The following is a 23,346-nucleotide window of genomic DNA, read 5'->3' on the forward strand; positions in this document are numbered from 1 at the left end:
GTAGGGCTGGGAAATTTTGAAGTGTTAAAGGTGTTTAAGTGGATTTCCTGCTGAGTTGGATAATGCCAGCTGTAACTTTAGTGTATTAAACATGGTGTCTCTTGCTCTCCAGAGGAAAAAGATGGTGAAAATGTAAAAAATTTCCAGAACGTAATACTGGCTCTCATGTGCTGAGCATTTCCTGTCTATCACATTTTGGTGATCCAATGCATTATGTATATTGACCCATAGTCCTTATATCAGTGCTTCAAGGTAAAAGTTTCCTACCTAAATTGCAGGTGAATAAACTGAGATTCGGAGAACTTACGTAATTTACTGAGTCCATGTGGCTAGTCTGTGTGGAATACAAGATCCACGCTCCAGATGGTCTTCTTCCAACGTACTATGTCTTTCCATTACTATACATTTTGTTTAAATCATCAATTATTTTAAAAATAACTATTTTTACAGATGAGGAAAACCCAAAAGCATCTGCAAAAAACAAATCACTTGATCACCCCAATACTCAGTTTTGTTGTTGTTCAGTTGCTAAGTCATGTCCAACTCTTTCCTGTTCTACACTATCTCCTGGAGTTTGCACAAACTCATGTCCATTGAGTCAGTGATGCCATCCAACCATTTCATCCTCTGTCATCCCCTTCTCCTCCAGTCTTTCTGAGCACCATGGTCTTTTCCAGTGAGTCAGCTCTTAGCATCAGATGGCCAAAGTATTGGAGCTTCTTGTGGCATTACTTCCAGGTCACATGCTTTCTTTTTAAAATAAGTTTAAAAAAAATCCCTGAGTTGTAGAAAGTTGTACATACTTAATGTATGCAACTCCACGAGTCTCAGGATAAGTATACATATATATGAAACCATTGCTACTATCAATGCCATAAACAAATTCATCACTTCCCCAAATTTCCACTTATCCCTTTTATTATTATACTATTTACTTATCTAGTGGTGAGATCAGTTACTACAGACCTACCCTCTTAGCAAATTTTAAGTATATAATAAAATTAGCTATAGGCATGTTACATAGTGGACATCTAGAAGTATTTCTCTTGCATAACTGAAACCTTGTATTCTTTGACCATCTCTTCTCCATTTTTCCCAGTCCCTGGCAACTAACATTCAACTCTCTGCTTCTTTGAGTTTAAATATTTTATATTGCACATATAAGTGAGATAATACAGTATTTGTCTTTATGTTTCTGGCTTATTCGCTTAGCATAATGTCTCCAGACCCATACAAGTTGCAGCATTTGTAGAGATATTTTAAGCAGATTTTTCTTTCACTTCTTCCATTATATTTAAGAATAGAAATCTTCTCATAAAAATTAATAAGTACATCTATTTTCTTCTAGATTTTTTTCTGGATATATCCTGAACTATTCTTTTTTTTTTTTTTAAAGGAGTGGATTAGAAAAGATCAGAATGAATTGGATGGGTGATATTTTTCTTAGCAGAATGGTGCTCAGGAGTTATTTCTTTCTGCCTCTAACAATGGAGGACATGAGAATCTAGAAACTGGGTGAACCTGTGTCAAGGGTGTTTGGGAAGATGTAATGAAGATGAGGTACTAATGGTAGAGGAATTAACGGCCACCTGCAGAGTCCAGCAGAAGAAGACAGGAGTAAGCTTATTGGTCCAGGACCAGGGAGGAATCCCCCTTTTCTCAGGAGGGTGACCTGGCATATCACTTACAGCCCTTAGAGGCCCAGCAAATCTGAGACTGCACTCAAAGAAAACTTAGTCCTGGGAAACAGAACAAGAATCACACAAGGATTAGTTACTAAAGAAGAGAGATACTGGACCTTTTGCAAATGAATGCTGGATGACAAAAAAAAATAAGACTTGTTTTCCTGAGTAGGCATAGAGAAATATCTTTCTCTTTTTGTTACATTACTACACATATATGCTAATATGAAGAGTCCAAAATAGGAAGAATTTAGAAGGAACAGTAACAAAATGCTAACAGGGCTTTGAGGAGACATCTTCATCCATTAAAATCAAGTACTCACAAGAACTACCATTATCAGCATAATTTTTGAGATTATTTTTATTAGCAGCAAAGATGTTTAGTCCAATTAGATAGTTGGGTGTTACGATCAAGGTGCTATTAAAAAGGAGTAGCATCAAAAATATAACTTAATTACTGGAATGTAAAAATGTAAATGGTACAGCTTCTGTGGAAAATATGGAAATTACTTGAAAAATCAATATAGAATTGCCAAATAATCTAGCAATTTCACTTGTGGGTACACACCCCAAATAAATTAAAGCTGGGATTCAAACACACAATTGTACACCTGTATTCACAGAAGCATCATTCACAAGAGACAAAAGGTAAAAACAATACAAGTGTCTATTCACAGATTAATGGGTAAGTAAAATGTGAAACATACAGACAATGGAATATTATTCAGACTTCCCAGATGGTGCTAGTGGTAAAGAACCCGCCTGCCAATGCAGGAGACGGAGGAGGCGCAGGTTTGATCCCTGGGTCTGGAAGGTCCCCTGGAGGAGGGCATGGCAACCCACTCCAGTATTCTTGCCTGGAGAATCCCATGGACAGAGAGAGGAGCCTGGTGGGCTACCAGTCCACAGGGTTGCAAAGAGTCAGACATGGTGAAGTGACAGTTCCCACGCAAGAAGGAAGAAAATTCTGACACATGATACAACATAGATTTACTTTGAGGACATTTTGCTGAAAAAAATAATCCAGTCACTAAAGGACAAATATTATATGATTCCACTAATATACAATATATAGTACCTCAGTCAGTTCAGTTCAGTTCAGTTGCTCAATTGTGTCTGACTCTGTGACCCCATGAATCGCAGCACACCAGGCCTCCCTGTCCATCACCAACTCCCAGAGTTCACTCAAACTCATGTCCATCGAGTCAGTGATGCCATCCAGCCGTCTCATCCTCGGTCGTCCCCTTTTCCTCCTTCCCCCAATCCCTCCCAGCATCAGTCTTTTCCAATGAGTCAACTCTTCTCATGAGGTGGCCAAAGTACGAGAGTTTCAGCTTTAGCATCATTCCTTCCAAAGAACACCCAGGGCTGATCTCCTTTAGAATGGACTCGTTGGACCTCCTTGCAGTCCAAGGGACTCTCAAGAGTCTTCTCCAACACCACAGTTCAAAAACATCAATTCTTCGGTGCTCAGCTTTCTCCACAGTCCTAGAGTTGGAAAGCTGAATTGTGGCTGCCAGGGGCTGAGTGGAAGACGAGATGGGGAACCGGTATTTAACGGACAGAGACTTTCAACTTGGGAATATGAAAAAGTTCTGAAGATGGATGGTGGTGACGGTTGCACAAAAATGTGAACATACTTAGTGTTCACAGAACAGTACACTTATTGGCTACAATGGCAAAGTTTTGTTATGCATATTTTCCCACAATAAAAAAGTATATATATATATTTTAATTTAGAACCTTTATCACAGCAATATGTATCATGGTGGTGGTGGTTTAGTTGCTAAGTCATGTCTGACTCTTGGAACCCCATGGACTGTAGCCCATCAGGCTGTCCGTGACATTCCCCAGGCAAGAATACTGGAGTGGGTTGCCATTTTCTTCTCCAGGGGATCTTCCCAATCCAGGAACCGAACCTGGGTCTCCTGCATTGCAGGCAGTTTCTTTCCCAACTGATACGTAAGTTGGGAGCCAAATATGTATCATATATACATTGAAAATAATTGTTCAGTTTGAATAAAATAACACAGCCTATTAAATTACTGACAGAAAATTTAATATTGTTGGTTTGATAGTTTTATCATTTTAAATAATTTTAATAATATTTTTGTTTTGTTTAAAGATTTTATACATTTAGAATAGGTCTTCCTTTATGAAGTCTATAGTTATAGGTATGTATTATAATAAAAGAAATAAATAAAAGTTGTAACAGCATTTGTAGCTAGATAAATTAAGACAGGAGTCTAAGAATTATTAAATTAGAATCATGATGTTATTATTCCTATACTAATGATAATTGGTAGCTTGTGTATCTTTGTTGACTATTTTTGACACATTTTTAACAAAAATTTCAAGTTTACAACATAATTAAGAGGCTCCTTGTTAGTTATCTACTGCTTTATATGTAGTTCATCAATTGTGGTGTTTGGTCTTAATTGTGTTCTTTGATATAAACTATATTCAGTGATTTTAAGTTGAAACACCTTATAGTTTGTACACAATTGTCCACTGATTACTGTTTGTTTGCCTGGGAAGGTACTATGCTTACCTGAATCTGTCAGGTCCCCAGTGATGCTGACCACATGCTACTTACCCTAGTGGTTTCTCATCAGAAATTGTCCCACCTATGGTGAACCCATCTTGCAAAATGTCCTCTATGTAATGCTTGTGACTGATTTGGCTACGGTAAATTGGTTGTTAAAAAGTCACCTGCAAATTGCACCTAGAATTTTGATTGAGGTAAAGTATATTTGCTCCTGTAATTCTTTTTACTCTTGCAAGTGGACCACAAAGGATAAGAAGGTAACCTTGCCCAAGTGTGTGGGCCACTGTGAGCCCGAAAAAGTTTTAGAAAACCCCTACTGCTTGCCAAGCAGAAGAGATGATTGAAGCAGCTATTTAGAAATGACTTTTTTAGAAAGGTTAGTGAAAATGTTGTACCTTTCTTTCATGGCCTTATTTTTACTGATGACACTGAGTAATTCCAGCATTCTAGGAATTACTCAAAAAATGTAGTTAAAAACATAAGTCTAGACACTTATTTGCTACCTATTTTCAATCAAGATAGTTCAGGTGACAAATTAAATGCAATAGGAAAACTAAGTATTGGCTCTTAAGTTAATATATAATATTAAAAATTCAAATGTGTGCTATTCTTCACCATAATACTTATCCAATGGATCTGGGTTCAAGTCAGCTTGTATTTGGAGAGAGTTTATTATGCTGTGATCAATAGCTATAGACACTCAGTTTTAAAACCAAATGAACATTGACTCTTTAAGAGTTGAATGATCTAACTAGATTTCTTCTGAGTCCATTTAGATGATCCATAGACTTAATATAGCCAATTCAAAAGAAAATAGATTTAGATCCTTAATATATCTTTGAATGTTTGAAATCAAATACTAGTTTCATCTAGTTATTTCTGCAGCTATTTATTACTAGACCTTATACTTTGTTTCTTCAGCACAGTGTATGCTTTTTAATATCATGTATGAGATTATAGATCATACAAAATTGACTTATTCCAGTGTATCTTTAAAATATGAGATGCCTTGAGAGTATTGTCTCTCTGTGTACATTACTGGTCTGTCCCTGTTAGGCTGGTAGTATCTCACAGCTGAAGACCTAGGAGATGGCATGAGGCAAATGCTGGTCCATTGTAAACAAGAGAGACAGAAATTCATTGTCCTCAGAACTGAGTTCTCTCAATGACGGAGGGAGTAAAAATGGCTCATTTTAAATATGTTTTCACCAATTCTAATGAAAATGACTATTAATAAGAGAGTGTATTATCCAAAGCAGGAGAGGAGTACAGAGAAACAGAAACTTTTCCATAGCATGAATCACTCAGCAGTAGTAAAAGTGTGTTAGTGCTTTCCCTATGATAAGCTTGTCTTTATTAAACCACAAAACCTGGAGTGATAATGAGTGATCCACTTTCAGTATAATACATCCTCTCACTGCCTACCCTCTCTCCTTTCTTGCCTATTTTCTTGCCTCTTTTATTCTTCCTTTTTTTTAAGAGCAGGTTTATCTTTTTAAACTACATTGTCAGTTTGCCCAAGACATTAGTACTCTGCAGTAATCCCACATATTGTATATAAATTGGAACCTTACAATTCATGGCAGGTAACCTAGAAGACTATGAAAAACATCAGCTTAGCAGTTAGAGGAGGTGAACATCTATCATTATATACCCACAAGACCTTAATAATGTTACTTTCTGAGTCTAAGTTTTGTCATCTATAAAATAGTAATATTTGTCAGTTTTAACAGAAGCACCTACAAGGTTTTCAAAAGTTTTAGTAAATAGCAACTATTTAACAAATGCTTACCACAAACCCTGCATTTTCTGGATACTTTGCATACATGAATTCATTTAACTCTCAGAACACTCTTTCCATTTAAGTATCTTGAAAAGATTAAAGCAGAGATTTTCCCAAGACCCTATCTATCTTTAAAATGTTATATTGTTAAGGTTGCTAGATAAACTATGGGGATAACTAGTTAAGTCAATTTCAGATAAACAGTGAACATTTTTTAGTATGGTTATATCCCAAATATTGCCGGCAACATACTTATGCTAAAAATAATCCTGAAATATATTCATTGTTACCTGAAATTCAAATTTAACTGTGTCCTGTATTTTTGTTTGCTGAATCTGGCAACTCTCTGTATGGTGATTAGATATTTTTCAGAAAATCTAGTTTGGAGGAAGGACATTTAGTCTCAAATACTTTCAGTTTAATGAGATTGAGATTAGAAGTGTAGTGATGAGAGAGAATACATATGGTAGAGAGTAGGGGGGTGCCATCAAAAGACAATGTAATCAAGAAGAGTGTAAAGGTACCATGCAATGCTCCTCCATTTTCAATCATCATCTCAATCTTTTGAGGACTTCTTCCTATTGAATAAAACAAAGTAAAAGATAAGCTGCTAATAAATGAAAAAAGCTTGGTATTGGTCACATAGCTAATAAATGAAAAAAGCTTGGTATTGAATCCAGCTCTTTTTGACACTTAAAGCTGATTTTTAGATTGCTATGAGGTTTTCCTTCTTTCAGAGTTAGATGGAGAGGAAGAGTATTTCTTTTTCCCTGATAGAAGGATAAAAGTAAGCAGGTAATTAAGATGTTCAGAAAATTTGAGGCGACAAGGTAGCAAGATGAGGTAGTTCAATGGAACTCATTTCCATCAAATTATAAAATAGTATCATCATAGAAATTGAAGATGGTAGGATTGGGAATCAAGGGTAAAAGAAAATGGAAAACATTTGGAAACTGAAGTGTGGATATAATGAAGAAGTTAAGTGAGATATATCATGATAACTGCCTGTAATGTGGGAGACACAGTCTTGATCCCTGGGTTGGGAAGATCCCTTGGGGAAGAATATAGCAATCCACTCCAGTATTCTTGCCTAGAAAATTCCATGAACAGAGGAGGCTGGAGGGCTACAGTCCATGGGGTCGCAAAGAGTCGGACACGATGGATTGACTACACTAACTGGCTTTAAGAAACAGCTAGTTGGAAGGTAATTTATTAACTTTCCAGTCAGGTGATATACTGTGACTTGTGATTGCTTGTGGTTCTGTTATGATAATATAAAACTCAGAAGTTGCAGACTACATGAGAAATGAAATGGTTTCTGGACTTGTGGCCATAGGGGAAGCATCCATAGGCAGATGTCCAGTAGGCAGTTTTAGAGCTACATACGAAACAGCAGGGTTAGAGAAAAACAACTGTAAAAAGATGAAGGGAAATATAGAAAGCAAATAATAAAGGCATGGTTTACTGTCTATACTACATGAAGGCTTTTTCTAGGTGTCTCTCATTATCCAATAACCATACAAGCAGGTATTATGGTCATTTGGCAAACACAGTCATGCTGAATACTCTGACCCACATTTGATTGTCAGACATAATACTGAAATCTGGGTGTCTCCCCCCATGCCAGTGGTCTTTGGAGAAAGTGTATAGAGGAGAAGCAGATCATAGCCTGGAGGAAAAGATGTTTATGTTGAAGGGATCAGTAGAAGAGGAAATAAAACAAAACAATTAAAGGAGTCCACTAACCTAGATATGTTAATATTGAATGTGCTGATTATTTTTATATTTCTATCCAATCATCAAATTGTACACTTTAAATATACATAATTCTTAACTGTCAAACATACCTCAATACAAAATTAGCAAGAGAGGACACTAACCCAAAGATGTGGAGGAGAGACTTCTCAAGAAGGAATATTGGTCAATGGGTTCTACTGATGGGGCTGTATTTCAAAGGAGAAATAGAGGCATGACTTGTCCACTAAGCCACTTGTGTTCTCCTAGAGATCAGTCAGAGGGCTGGTGATAGAAGACATGCTGCAAAAACGGACACTAAACATAACTGGCGAGGGTAAAGTTTTAATTTTATATTACTCTTTAAAATAACGGAAAATTGTGTATGTTGGAACATGCCATGTATAAGCCTGCTGCTTAAAGGAGTAAGGTTCCAACAGACAGACTGGGAATTAGTTTCCTACTGCTGCGGTAACAAAGTACCACACACTTGGTACTGTTACATTGCAGTTCTGGAAGTCAGGAGTCCAAAATGGGATTGGCTAGGCTACAATTTAAGCGTCAGCCTGGTTGTGTTCTTTTGGAGCTTCAGAGAGAATATTTCCTTGCCTTTTCCTCTTTCTGAAGGCAGCCTGTATTTCTTGGCTTATGGTTCCTTCTTTCGTCTTCAAAACCAGAAGCATAGCATCTTCCTATCTCTCTCTGACTTTCCTGCTTGCTTCTTTCTTTTACAAGAATGTGATTATATTGGGTGTACACAGTCTACACAAGTAATCCATTATAATCTCCCCATTTCAAAAACCTTAACTTTATCACAAAGTCCCTTTTACCATCTGAGGTAAGACATTCACAGGTTCCCGGCATTAGGATGATAAAACATGGACATCATTGGGGGCTATTACTCTACTTATAAAAGTCGGATTTTTTTTTTTTTTTGGTCTGGTGACAACTCTCTCAGGAATAGCTCTCCTTCCTCTGGAAATAGCTCTTTCTTCACTCCATTCACATGGACACTAAGGAAGCTCTCATGTTCTAATGTGACCTTGTTCCTCCATTACTGTTCTTTGATACATATTGGGTATTCTATCCAAGCTGACACACTCCCTTGGCATCTAGAAAGTCCAATGAATCTTTTAATGCTGAAGCACTTGGACTTAAACCTGAGTTTTATCAGAAGCCATATTTTTGCCACATGTGCAGTTTGTTAGTTTGGAATAAGAAATTTTTGAGCAGGAGAAGGCTGATTAGGTGTTTAGGACTCCATTTTTTCACTGCCAAGGGCCTTGGTTGGATCCCTGGTTGGGGAACTAAGATCACACAAGCCACACGGTATGGCCAAAAAAACCAAAACGAAACAAAACAAAAAACCCACGAACAAGAGAAAGAAGCTGAGTTGAGGCCTGGGGGTCATCCTACAGTGCTCGCACTCTTGTTCCTTTGGTTTCTGAGGTCAGCCTGCATTACCATGCAAGCTCATTTATTAATTTGGTTGATCAACTCTTTCATGAGGAAACAGATTTTCTAGCCAACCAAATCCCCTTTCTGTTTAGCTTATTTTGAGTTGAGTTTCTTTGTAATCTACATATTCCGTATTAATTCAAGAGCTTAAAAAGTGAGGTCTTTTAGAACATGGCAGGGGCTTGTTTGTAAGATGATGAAGAGTCACTGAAGAGATTTCTTTTTAGTCAAATAAATCAGACGTCTGTGTACACGTTTCTAATTTGCTTTTGCTAAGGGTAAAAATAAGAATTCTTCCTTGCAACTTATCCCTATGACCCCTAGACCCTTGCTTCTGTCTTTCCAATACAAATATAGGACAAATTCCCTTAAATGTTTTATGAAGGTCAACTTTTCTTTCCTTTTGTGAGTAAACTTTGTTGGATTAATACACACATAGTGCATTAATAAGCTTCTTGTCTTTTAGGATCTAGTCATGAATTTATTGCTTCTCTTCTTCCCCCAAATTTCTTCAGAGGTAAAAGAGATTTCTTTTCCCAATTCTCTCTTCTTAAAGATTTCTGAGGCTTGGTGATTATATAGCTTCTTTTATAATAAGATAGAAGAAAATTGTTCTATTCTGAGTAAAAGGAGATTTAGTTTCTTTGAGTGTTATTTTTAAAATATTATATATTTAATTATTTACCTTAAACTAGCAACAGCCTGGCATACATGCTCTGGACCCCTTAAAGTCTTTATTAAGCCCAGTGAAACATATCAGGAATCATCAGATGGCCTTAAATGCTTATAGGTATGTGATATTTAGTGACATAAGCTTTAAACATATGCCTCCCCCTGTCTGCAGAAAGAGAAATTCGCATTATTATGTAGACAAGTATCACTGTCTCCACTGACTCACTCAGATGAACCTATTTGCAGGGTAGGAGTGAGATGCAAGCACAGAGAACAGTACTGTGGGCATGGGGTGAGCTGAGGAGGTGGAACGAATTGAGAGTCGTACTGACACATATACACTGCTGTGTGTGAAATAGCTAGCTCGTGGAAGGCTGCTTTGCAGTACAGGGAGCTCAGATCAGTAGCCTATGATGACCTAGAGGGGTAGGAAGCTCAAGAGAGACGGTGTATTTATGTATATACATATACACATACATACATATAGCTGATTTGCCCTGTTGCATAGCTGAAGCAGATACAGCAGTGTAAAGCAAGTATACTCCAATATATAATATATATATTATATAATATATACAATATACTATATATATATATATAATAAATAACAAAGCAAACAAGTAAATTCTCCTCATTGTATTAGCTCATCTATTAATTTTTAAAATATTTGGTAAGGACATACTATGTACTGAATCCTGGAGGTTATCCTATAAGTGATTTACGGTTGCTCTCACTGTGGAATTTATGATTGAACTGGGCAGGCAAACAAGGAAACAGGTGCTAGAGAGAATTAAATACAGGTTCTTTGAAAGATTTAAAAATTATAGAGAGCTTTAGAAGAAGAAGGGGAGACAATCCTTTGTTTTTGTTGAGCTGAGGGTCAAGGATCAAAGGAAGACTGGGAAAAACAGATAGAACAAACGTAAAACTTCATCTTGCTTGGTAGAGAGCAAATGTTCCAATAGTTACCTGCATGAAGACCAGGTGAGATCACTCCCATAGACCCAGCACCTGAGAATTCCTCTGGTTCTTGGATTTTCTACTTTATCTTATTTTCTTATCATTTGGAATGATTTAGTATGTCTATGTGTGTATGTGTGTGGCGGGGGGTGTATAATCAGACAACTGTGGCAAGTTTTTGAACAATTTCAATCAATGATAAGGTGGCCTCTAAAGAGAAATAATACTTGCTCTGGGATTTTTGGAAAGTTACTAAATGTTTCTGCTCTCATTCCCCTCACAGGTCCATAAGAGAATTAGTTGCCTCTGTTTATATTCAAGGACACTTAGCTCCAAGAGGACTTATCTTTCAATTTCTGGCAGTATTTCCTGCACAAAACCTTTCTCAAAATCTGGCCCTAAAAAAGAGAGGAATGGAATTGCACAAGCTGGAAGCATATGTCCTTTTCTCATCCCACTCCATTTTGGAGAGTTGCAAAAAGGACAGTAATAAAAACAAAGTTTGTTTATCAGTTGGATCATAGGGAAAAGCAAGAGAATTCCAGAAAAAACATCTACTACTGCTTCTTTGAGTATGCTAAAGCCTTTAACTGTGTGAATCACAACAAACTGTGGAAAATTCTTAAAGAGATGGGAATACTAGACCACTTTACCTGCCTCCTGAGAAATCTGTATGCATGTTAAGAAGCAACAGTTAGAATCAGACAAGCAACAATGGACTGGTTCAAAATTGGGAAAGAAGGCTCTATGTCAAGGCTCTATACTGTCAACATACTTATTTAATTTATATGCAGAGTACATCATGCGAAATGCCAGGCAGGATGAAGTGCAAGCTGGAATCAAGATTGCTGGGAGAAATATCAATAACCTCAGATATGCAGATGACACCATCCTTATGGCAGAAAATGAAGAGGAACTAAAGAGCCTCCTGATGAAGGTGAAAAAGGAGAGTGGAATGCTGGTTTATAACCCAGCATTCAAAAAACTAAGATCATGGCATCTGGTCCCATCACCTCATGGCAAATAGATGGGGAAACAATGGAAACAGTGAGGAAGTTGCTAGTTATGAGTCTTTACATTTAGGGAAGTCAATACCTATGGCTTTCCTACAATGTATTCATAGTACATTTCTAGTTCCTCCCATCCAAATCCAATTTACCACGCAGGAGTCATTTTTCTAAAGTTAACCAAAGGCCAAATTTTTCATACCATAGAGGAAAGAGTTTTACAAACTCTTTACCTAAAGGTACAAGGTGATTGAGTAATTCCTCTAAGGTCACACCTCTGGGAATTAGGAAACAGTGAGTTATCAAGGTCTGAACTGAGGTCTTGGAGAAGGAAATGGCAACCCATTCCAGTATTCTTGCCTAGAGAATCCTGTGGACAGCAGAGCCTGGTGGGCTGCCGTCTATGGGGTTGCACAGAGTCGGGCATGACTGAAGTGACTTAGCAGCAGCAACAGCAGAACTGAGGTCTATTTACTCCTACAAGTCAATCTCTTTCAACTCTTAGAGTGTCTTCCAGCAGCAAAGGATTTCTCTGTAAAAGGCAGCAATAACTGAAAGCAGAACAGACACAGACTTATGAGTCGTGAAAAAGATGAGGGTAATTCCTCCTCTGAAACAGGAAGGAATAAGGGAAAGAGAGATTAATTTATAGGTTATTAAGAATTGACAGCGTTATCTTTAAGGTTTAGTGACAGACATCAAAACATCCTAGAATCAGTTTTGTTGACGGGTAGAATAATCTCTCAGTGTAATGCACTTATTTCTAATTAACTAGCGAAAGTTATTTTCCCCAATAGACGAGTAAGTGGCACTAACTTAAAATTAGAAGTTATAGACCTCATTACATAAACAGTAGTTCAACAGTTGCAATTTTCTAGTTTCTTTCCTATGTGAATGAACACCACATCCCTTCACATTTATTGTGTAAATATTTGGTAATAAACTACCTCACAAGAGAGATTCTTTAGATGTTCAATATGATTTACAACATCACTGGACAAAATAAAATATTTGAGCTCACTCAATTCATTTAGTTTAGCGTCAAGTAGAAAGGAAGCATATGTATATAAAATTTTCCCTAAAAGTGGCAATATATGGTATAGTCATTTTTGAGCTAGTGTAGTGGAGTCTGTCCACTCAGGAGAGCAAGAATTTATTTTGTCAGATTCGGTACTTTTCTAGCCACTGAGATGGAACACACTATACAGGTACTATTACAACTGTCTTGTAATTGTGGATTGTGGATTGCCCAAAGCGCTCATGCTTTTTCTGTATATTGTTATCTCAAAAGAGTTTCAACTGAGGAAATTAAATGTATGTAGTGGCTTAATGGGAACCAGAGGTGTTTAAAAATGCTGAAATGGGCATATTCAAACATGGTTTGGTTTAAAATAAAACTGCAGCAGTTTTCAAAATTGAATTCTTACTCTATTAAAATGCAAATAAACAATGTCTTTTTTTCTGCCTTCTTTCCAGACTTTTCAGACTAGTTATAAAATACCTTTGAAATACACTGTCTTTTCATTTTTGGGACGTGAACTTCTTGTGCTAAGTTTTAATAACAAATTATTGTAAATTCCCTGGCAGTCCAGTGGTTAGGACTCCATGGTCTCATTTCTGAGGGCCTGGGTTCAATCCCTGGTTGGGGAACTCAAATCCCACAACCCATGTGGTTTGGCAACAACAACAACAAATTATTAAACTACCATCTTTCTTTTGTTATTTGTGGCGGGAAATTGGTCAGATAAAACTTAAAAACTGATTTTATTAAAACTACAAATACATAGAAGAGATTCCTAGAAGGAATATAAACTAATGAGTGAGAAAGAAGGGACGCCTCTAAAACCTGAAATAGTAGCTTCTCTGCTTCCCTGGTGGCTCAGAGGTTAAAGCGTCTGCTTGCAATGCGGGAGACCTGGGTTCCATCCCTGGGTAGGGAAGATCCCCTGGAGAAGGAAATGGCAACCCACTCCAGTATTCTTGCCTGGAGAATCCCATGGAAGGAGGAGCTTGGTGGGCTACAGTCCACAGGGTCACAAAGAGTCGGACACAACTGAGTGACTTCACTATTCACTGAGAATTTGATAGTACATAGGCTGTACTCTTGCCTGGAAAATCCCATGGATGGAGGAGCCTGGTGGGCTGCAGTCCATGGGGTCGCTGAGAGTCGGATACGACTGAGCTACTTCACTTTCACTTTTCACTTTCATGCTTTGGAGAAGGAGATGGCAACCCACTCCAGTGTTCTTGCCTGGAGAACCCCAGGGATGGGGAAACCTGGTGGGCTGCTGTCCACGGGGTCGCACGGAGTCAGACACGACTAAAGCGACTTAGCAGCAGCAGGCTGTTGGATTAGGCTTTGAGGTGATTTCTTTCTGTATTTTAGTTGATCTCAACTCTCCAAAATTAAATGAAGAAGAGAAACTTCTCTTTGTTAATTGTACAACTGCGTTGATGTAAGGAACTAACATTAATTTCCTGCCTACAGCATCCATCTCAGATGGGTATTTTCTCCCCCTCCCTTCTCCCCTTCTCTTCTCTCTCCCTCCCCCTTTCCTTCCATGTTTCTCTTTGCATTTTCTACCACTGATGTCATTACAAGTTCCAGACTGCTTTCTTTTACCTATAGGCAAGGTTCTTCAGTTTCTCTTTGTTACTGAAGTTGAAAAGGCAATAGACCATTCACTAAGTGTGACTGGGAAATTTAGATGCTTCACATTTTTCAGAAGGAAATTGCTATAAAAACAACAAAACTTTGTCTTGTTCCTTTTGACTGCCTCTCTCAGCCACTTTACATCCATTCTAAAGCTGAGGACATTTTCTAGCTCAGACAGTAAGTAAAGAATCTGTGGGAGACATGGGTTTGATCCCTGGGTCAGGAAGACCCCCTGAAGAAGGAAATGGCTACCCACTCCAGTTTTATTGCCTGGAGAATCCCATGGACAGAGGAGCCTAGCAGACTACAGTCCCTGGGATTGCAAAGAATCAGATGCGGCATATGGGTTTCTCTCTGTCTCTCTCTCTTACTCTCTTCTCTTACCAAAGCCTTGCTCCTAGAAAGAACTGGAGAAAAACCCTGTCCTGACATGTATTCAGTATTACATTTATCCATTGTATCTGCTGTCTATTACTGTGTAACAAACTACCCCACAGCTTAACAAACAGTTTTCCTATGCTCACAGGTTCTGTGAATCAGTTTAGAAAGGTCAGAGTGGGGATAGTTTGTCCCTATGATATTTGGGTCACAGCTGGGAAGACCCAAGTGGCTGTGAATGACTTGAATGACTGGAGGCTGGAATTATCTGCAGAGTTCTTCACTAACATGTGTCTGGAAGATTCTTCTAGTGCCTGGGATTTCTTCATGGCATGAAGACTTCAAAATAGTCAGATACGGAGCTTGAGATTCCAAAAGCAGTCGTTCCAATAAAAACAAGGAAAACTCTGCATGGTTTTATATGAACTGTCTTCAGAAGTCATATGGTGCTGTGTCCATCATATTCTGTGGTTATAGCAGTCACAACTCCACCCAGATTTAAAACAAAGGGGCAGACCTCTATCTTTTGATGGTCACAGTACTGAAGAATTTTTGTTCATATTCTAAAACTACTGTACTCTTACTTGTAGGGGTATATTTATTTCTTTTGGCTATTCTTCTTTGTTCAGATCAGCTCACTTCTTCCTAGCAACCAGGCAAGGCATGAATGTAAGTCAAAAAATATCCACAGTAAAATACGTTCAGAATCATCTATTCTCTCAATTTCCATCCAATTTTCTTTGAGTCAGCTTTGAGTTTCCTGACATCATCTCCCTCTCTACCACTTAAAATATTAAAAGGGAGATCTTTAAGCAGCAGCTTGAAGAAATATGCTCCTGGTTGTCTGCCACAGTAGTTCAGTTCTTATATCTTTCCTAAGGATCCAGACAGACATGGCTGAACTGACAAAACCCCATCATTTAGAGTCTTGCTCTAGCACCTTTGCCCCTTTAACCTTGGAGAGTTAGTTCTAATAAAATCTAAAAAAATAAATGTACAGTTACTTTGTAAAGCAAAAGGAATATTACAAACTTAAGTTATTACGAGTAGCCACGTATTTTTGCAAACTGTGTTCCTAATATATTCTCTGTGAGGATATGGTTTATATCAGTGTGGGAAAATCTCTGTTACTTTTTAGACTGAACAGTGATTGATTTGTGCATATTGTAACTAATATTGATTTAGTAATTTGATGACTATAGAGAAGGAAGAATGGCAAACAATGTATGTTATCTTTTACTGTTTACACCAACTTTTGGCCTAATTAGGTAAAAGGAAAAAAAATACATGCTCATGAAACTTTGGAAATAATATGGTGTTTATTTATTCTCCATGGAATATTATTTCCATGGAGAGTTGTATTTGGTAAAGCAGCCAGAAGAAATTTTAATGAGAATATACCACATAAATATCATGAATCTTGGAATAACATTGATATATAAAGTGACTAAGTTTTTCAAAATAAAAACCAGGACACATGTGCTGACAATGAAATATAATATTTAACTCTGGAATTGAGCTGGAAATTTTGGGTTGTATGGTCTACATAACTATGTAGAAGCATCACATAATTGTTTAAATATATCTTCAGGCATAATTCAGGTGAAGCTAAATTTATTATGCAAGATATTGATCCTGAGCATAGCTAGTGATTAATAATAATACTTAACCATATTCAGCAGCTTTTTTTTTTTTTGAAGGTTCAAAGTTATTCCAGCAAAATGCTATTAGTTTCTATTATCTTGGGGGTATATGGCAAGAATGATTACACTTGACTATAGAAGGTAGACATGCAGAGATATACTGTACACTTTTTTAACCATAAATGAGAAATTTGGAGCAAAAACAGATGCTAAGGTTTTGTTTCTTTTTTAGTTCAAGTCTAAAATCTGCTTCCTTTTAAAATACTAGTCCAGCAAATATTTTTACTCTTTTATTACATCATTTCAAGGAGGAGAGAATAGTTCTACCCTAGGGGATTCTCAACTTTGCAGGATCCTATTTGTGGGCAGAAATAATGCAGCTCTTAATCCTGTTTTTCTCTCATCAATAAATGTAACACATTACTGTATTTTTATGTTCTTATATGTTGAAAGTTATCTATGAAACTTAAGAAGGGCATAATAGAAATATTCAATATATTTTCCTGTGAACTATCCATTGGTTCTAGCTAGATGTTTCTTGGACCAACTGACCAGATTGCCAGTTGGATTGATAAACTGGCCATTCTGGCTATTCATCCTATACTGGATCACAGTACCTTTATTTGGCCATATAATGAACATGCAGTAATAGTAAAACAAGTAATACTTGTTTTGACAGAGTTGTAGATTTCTTGCTAAAGTTCAAATTGTCAAGTGTAGCTTAATATTAACCAGTGGTTCAAGCAAAAGAAGAAAATGTTTAAAATGCAATATGATAAGTAGGGTGATTGCTCCTTTATTCTGTTCACTTCCAGGATTTGTGAGTAACAGAACAATATGCACTCCATGAGGTATTCTCAGGAGGGCTGAAGTGTGCTGCTTAGGGACCTACCCATCAGTTCATGCGTCAAGACTTAGAGGAAAGCAAAGGATGAAGTTGTTGCATATGGAGTGATTTAATCTTTTTCTTGAATTAGGATTCAGAATTGTTTTTGCATAACCCTGGGGAGAGGCTGTGTGGATTCCTTCTCTTTCACAGAGCTAAATATTGAATGGAAGCTGATAAGTGTGTGTGGTTTGAGGATGTTAGTTGTCTATATATGGGGAGTACAACCCAGTAACAGGGAAGAGAAGGTAACTTCAATAAAAAAATGGAATTTTCTTACGATTTAAAAATTATTTTAAATATATGATATATTATAAAATGGTCAAGATTCAAGTATTTTATAGAAGTAAATTATATTATAAATTTATATAAAATAAACTATAAATTCATATAAAATATATGAATGAATCATATATTTAACTTACTTGAAAATTAATATTATATGGATTAAGAACAAAAAGATTACGGATATATTTATTTTTAAATTATAGCTTTGAGCCTGAATTAATTGACTGATTTAAGCCGATGTGTTCTAGTTATATTTACTTCTAACCCTTTGGCATCTGCTCCTGTTTGAAGATCAATCCCATTTAAGATGTTAAACTCGGAGTTTTTTAAATAGTTTTTGCATGAGTATGTGCTGCTGGTAATGGTAGCATGTGATTTTGATATTTCTATAGGAAAAAGAAACAAAATATGAAAGGAGTAATGTGAAAATATAAATCACTTATAAGAAAAGATGTTTATTAAGCAGTGTCATGCTGAGGACCTAAAACAAGGATATTTGATGAATTGTCACCATCTCTTTTTATATCTTTAATCAATACTCTATTAACTAGTGTTACCTTTTATATATTAAATTTAAGTCAGTCAACTTTATTATACATTTCATTTTCACCTTCACTAGCCAGAAAATAACACTATTTGCTTTTTGTAGATGAAGTTTTTTATGGACAGTCTACATAAAATCCTCATTAATCACATATGTGTTTCATGTTATAAAAACTCATCAGGATAATAAATGGAATAATTGGAGCCTTTTCAATTTTCCCTTTCAATTCAGCAGAATGGGCCAAAGAGCCCAGAGCACTGTGTTCTGCATTTTTCATTTGCATCAAGTAATAGCCTCTACAGATGAACTTCACAGTCTGTCTTTCTATTAGCATTCTCTACAATTTCAATCTTTATCAGGCAGTATGTGAATGACTAGGCAGCAAGTGACACATACTCTCATCACTTAGCTAGGTAACCAGGGCACGTTTCTGTCTCACAGCCTGTATATGTTTTAAGAAGAGAAAATAATGGAAAATCAATGATTTAAATTTCTGATATTTTTGAATATTGTTGCCTATCTACAACAATTTAAATTCACTTTTCCACATGATGTCACAATCGTATTCTCTATTCCTCTCCTAATCAAAGCCCAATATATAGTCAGAGGTGTGGAGTATTTTACATGTTGGAAAAATATACTTTTGTGGGGCCAGGAAATTTACTTGGGGTCTCAGGGGATTCATTGTCTTGCTCAAAAATATATTTGTATATGAAATATAATAATATAGAACACATATATTTGTATTTATAAATATAGCTGTTTAATTTTTGAAAAGAAAATAATAAGGGCACAGTGGTCTAATTTTAAAGACCACCAAGCAAAACACCTTTTAGGAGTGAAATATAAATCATTTTGTACATCAAAAAATGCTTTTCAGGATGACTATCTTGAATTTGGGTGCAAAATGGAACAACCTGAGGTGAAGTTTAATAATTGAATATACTTTTAAAAAGTTAGTAAGATAATAATATAACTCTGTTTAGTCTGGAGAAATTTATAGGGCAAGTGTTCTGTTAACAGATATTAATAATTCCAAGAACTAACTTTACAGAAAGATGGCATGTAGGCAGGAAAAGAAATCTTTTGCTCATTAGCAGTTTGGAGAAGGCACTGGTGACCTACTCCAGTACTCTTGCCTGGAAAATCCCATGGACAGAGGAGCCTGGTAGGCTGGAGTCCATGGGGTTGCGGGTCGCGAAGAGTCGGACACGACTGAATGACTTCACTTTCACTTTCATGCATTGGAGAATGAAATGGCAACCCACTTCAGTGTTCTTGCCTGGAGAATCCCAGGGATGGAGGAGCCTAGTGGGCTGCCGTCTAGGGTCGCACAGAGTCAGACACGACTGAAGTGCCTTAGCAGCAGCAGCAGCAGCAGCATTAGCAGTAATGTGTTTAAATCATTCACTGTGCTCCTTTGATATTTATACTTGTCAGAACATTTGGATGGGGTGTAACATGGGATGGAAGGAGACAGAGTGTTTCAAAAGAGGATAAACTCAGTTGACTCAGGGTTGAGATGTTATGCTCCAATTCTGCTGTCATATTTATCTCTTGTAGGTTTGAGGGTACAGGACTGATAGGCTGTAGATTCCCTCTAGATACTTGTGTGCAGTAAAGATTTTGCTGCCATCACAGTACCACTGATGTAATATTTTAGTGACAGTCATTGCTTTTAAGCCCTATAGTACTAACCATGGATTAGTAATGTCTTTCCATTCACTTATAATTTTATTTAATTAAAAAACAGAATAGATGAATAGCTAAACTTGGCAATATTAATTAGCACTGCTGAAACCCTGTTATAAAAAATACACCTACTCCCAACTTAATGCCCTTAATTTGTTTTCCCCCAACAGAGTGTAAGGCAAAAAAGGCTTTTCCTGAAATAACTCTTACCATAAAGCACATTCTGTTGAAAAGTACAGAGCTGGTTATAGCAAAATTCAGACCTGAAAAGCAAGCCTTCTTTCACCATATCAGACACAGAGAAAGTGAATATTCTGGCCACTGCTCTTTCTCACATTCTCACTCTCTTTTTGCTGGCCTTTTCTGAATTATTTCTGAAGATGATGCTTCTCTGAGCTCTCTCCGAAGCACTTTAGCTTTTCTAAAATCTCTTTTGGAACAATTTTCATGGAAGATGGAAAAAAATTGAGATATAGCACCTCACAAACAGACAACCTCATGAATGTTTACATGCTTAAGTGAAAGTGAAGTGAAGTCGCTCAGTTGTGTCCAACTCTTTGGGACCCCATGGACTGTAGCCTACCAGGCTCCTCTGTCCATGGCATTTTCCAGGCAGTAGTACTAGAGTGGATTGCCATTTCCTTCTCCAGGGGATCTTCTCAACCCAGGGATCGACCCTAGGTCTCCTGCATGGTAGACAGACGCTTTACTGTCTGAGCCACCTGGGCATAATGTAAAGAAAGCAATGTGTGGTGGTTGGTGTTGAGTACTAGCACCACTGGCAATTCCTTTGCAGAGAGACCGATGCTGGCTGAGCAGAGGAGTGAATATTTTGGTTGCATTCAGAACTAAGGTATTCTTTCTGCTTTATTATTGAGAAGAGAATTGTTAAATGGATGCAATTATTCCACAGTGCTATTCCAAAAATATCAATGCTTTCTAAAGAAAAAGAAATTTATAGAGATAAATGCCTAGGTACAACTAGACAATTTTTTTTTCACTAATAATTGCCTTTCATTGTCTTAAATAGGCATTTCACATTCTTGGTAGAGATAGTAAAGTGAACATTCACATTCACCTTTATTCTCTTTAAAAAGCCCTTTCAAAATAGCAAAAGGATTTAAAACAAGATATAAATAGCAAAATAGCAAAAGGATTTATAAACAAGATAAGAAACCACTTTTGCTGATAGCATTGGAATCTGGAAAATTGAAGGTAAGTGATTATTAACTGACCAGATCAGAGAATGTGATTTATAAGCCAGTGACAAAAAAATCTGAGAAAGGACTTAAATGATGAAATTTGCTTTAAGAGAAAGTTGGTTACCCAGGTCTTCTTCCCTAATTTAGCTCATCCCTAATAGCTTGAACACTGGAGTTCATTCTCCAGAAACCATAAAACAGAGTGATGGGTAGAAATACCTTAAAGAAAATCTTAAGTAAACATTTATACTGAAGGTTGAAAGACATCACTATCTTTTCTTATCTTACAAGCAGGTGTGTACTCTTCAGACAGGGGATCTGACAAGCCCAAGATATGAACATAGTGATATCCAGGGCTCCCCAATCAAATGGCCTATGGTGAAGACTGCAAATGGAAAGACCCTTAGCAGGCAAAGAGTTTTCAGTCATCTCTTTGTGTGTGTGTGTGTGTGTGTGTGTGTGTGTGTGTGTGTGCTTTGTCATGTCTGACTCTTTGCAACCCTTTGGACTGTAACCCACAAGGCTCCTCTGACCATGGGATTTTTCAGGCAAGAATACTGGAGTGGGTTTCCAGTTCCTTCTCTAGGGAATCTTCTTGATCCAGGAATCGAATTCGTGTCTTCTGTGTCTCCTGCACAGCAGGCAGATTCTTTATCTGCTGTCATCTCTTTGGTACTCTAGAAATAGATCTGTGCATAAATTGGACATCAAAAAATATCTAAAGTAATGTATGAATAGCAAAGTCCAAAACTAACAAATGGGGGAAAAATGATCAGCGTCTCATTTAACATAACATGTATAGAGTTTACTTTATGTCAAGCATTGTTGTGAGTACTTTGTAAGTATTCAGTTCGGTTCAGTCGCTCAGTCATGTCCAACTCTTTGCAACCTCATGGACTACAGCATGCCAGGCTTCCCTGTCCATCATCAACTCCCAGAGCTTACTCAAACTCATGTCCATGAGCCGGTGATGCCATCCAATCATCTCATCCTCTTGTCATCCCCTTCTCCTCCCGCCTTCAATCTTTTCCGGCATCAGGGCCTTTTCAAATGAGTCAGTTCTTTGCATCAGGTGGCCAAAGTATTGGAGTTTCAGCTTTAGCATCAGTCCTTCCAGTGAGTATTCCAGACTGATTTCCTTTAGAATGGACTGATTGAATCTCCTTGCTGTCCAGGGAACTCTCAAGAGTCTTCTCCAACACTACAGTTCAAAAGCATCAATTCTTCAGCACTCAGCTTTCTTTATAGTCCAACTCTCACATCCATACATGATTACTGGAAAAACCACAGCTTTGACTAGATGGACATTTGTTGGCAAAGTGATGTTCCTGCTTTTTAATATGTTGTCTAGTTTGGTCATAATTTTCCTCCAAGGAGTAAACATCTCTGAATTTCATAGCTTCAGTCACCATCTGCAGTGATTTTGGAGCCTCCAAAATAGTCTGTCACCATTTCCACTGTTTACTCATCTATTTGCAATGAAGTGATGGGACCAGATGTCATGATCTTAGTTTTTTGAATGTTGAATTTTATGCCAACTTTTTTCACTTTCGTCTTTCAATTTCATCAAGAGGCTCTTTAGTTCTTCTTTGCTTTCTGCTGTAAGGGTGGTATCATCTGCATATCTGAGGTTATTGATGTTTTTTCCTGGAAATCTTGATTCCAGCTTGTGTTTCATCCAGTCCAGCATTTTGCATGATGTACTCTGCATAAGTTAAATAAGCAGGGTGACAATATACAGCCTTGACATACTCCTTTCCCAATTTTGAACCAGTCTGTTGTTCCATGTCCAGTTCTAACTGTTGCTTCCTGACCTGCATACAGATTTCTCAGGAGGCAGATCAGGTGGTCTGGTATTCCCATCTCTTTCAAAATTTTCCACACTTTATTGTGATCCACACAGTCAAATGCTTTGGCATAGTCAATACAGCAGAAATAGATGTTTCTTCTGGAACTCTTTTGCTTTTTCCATGATCCAGCGGATGTTGGCAATTTGATCTCTGGTTCCTCTGCCTTTTCTAAATATAGTTTGCACATATGGAAGTTCACAGTTCCCATACTATTGAAGCCTAGCTTGGAGAATTTTGAGCATTACTTTACTAGTGTGAGTATATTTATCATGTATTGTTTGAAAGAGCAAAAGTGAGTAACAATAAAAATGTCCTTCAGTAGAACTGGTCAATAAAGTAGAGTATACATGCAAAAAAAAAAAA

The sequence above is a fragment of the Budorcas taxicolor genome, chromosome 5, assembly GCF_023091745.1.
Source record: "Budorcas taxicolor isolate Tak-1 chromosome 5, Takin1.1, whole genome shotgun sequence".
In the NCBI taxonomy this organism is placed as follows: Eukaryota; Metazoa; Chordata; class Mammalia; order Artiodactyla; family Bovidae; genus Budorcas; species Budorcas taxicolor.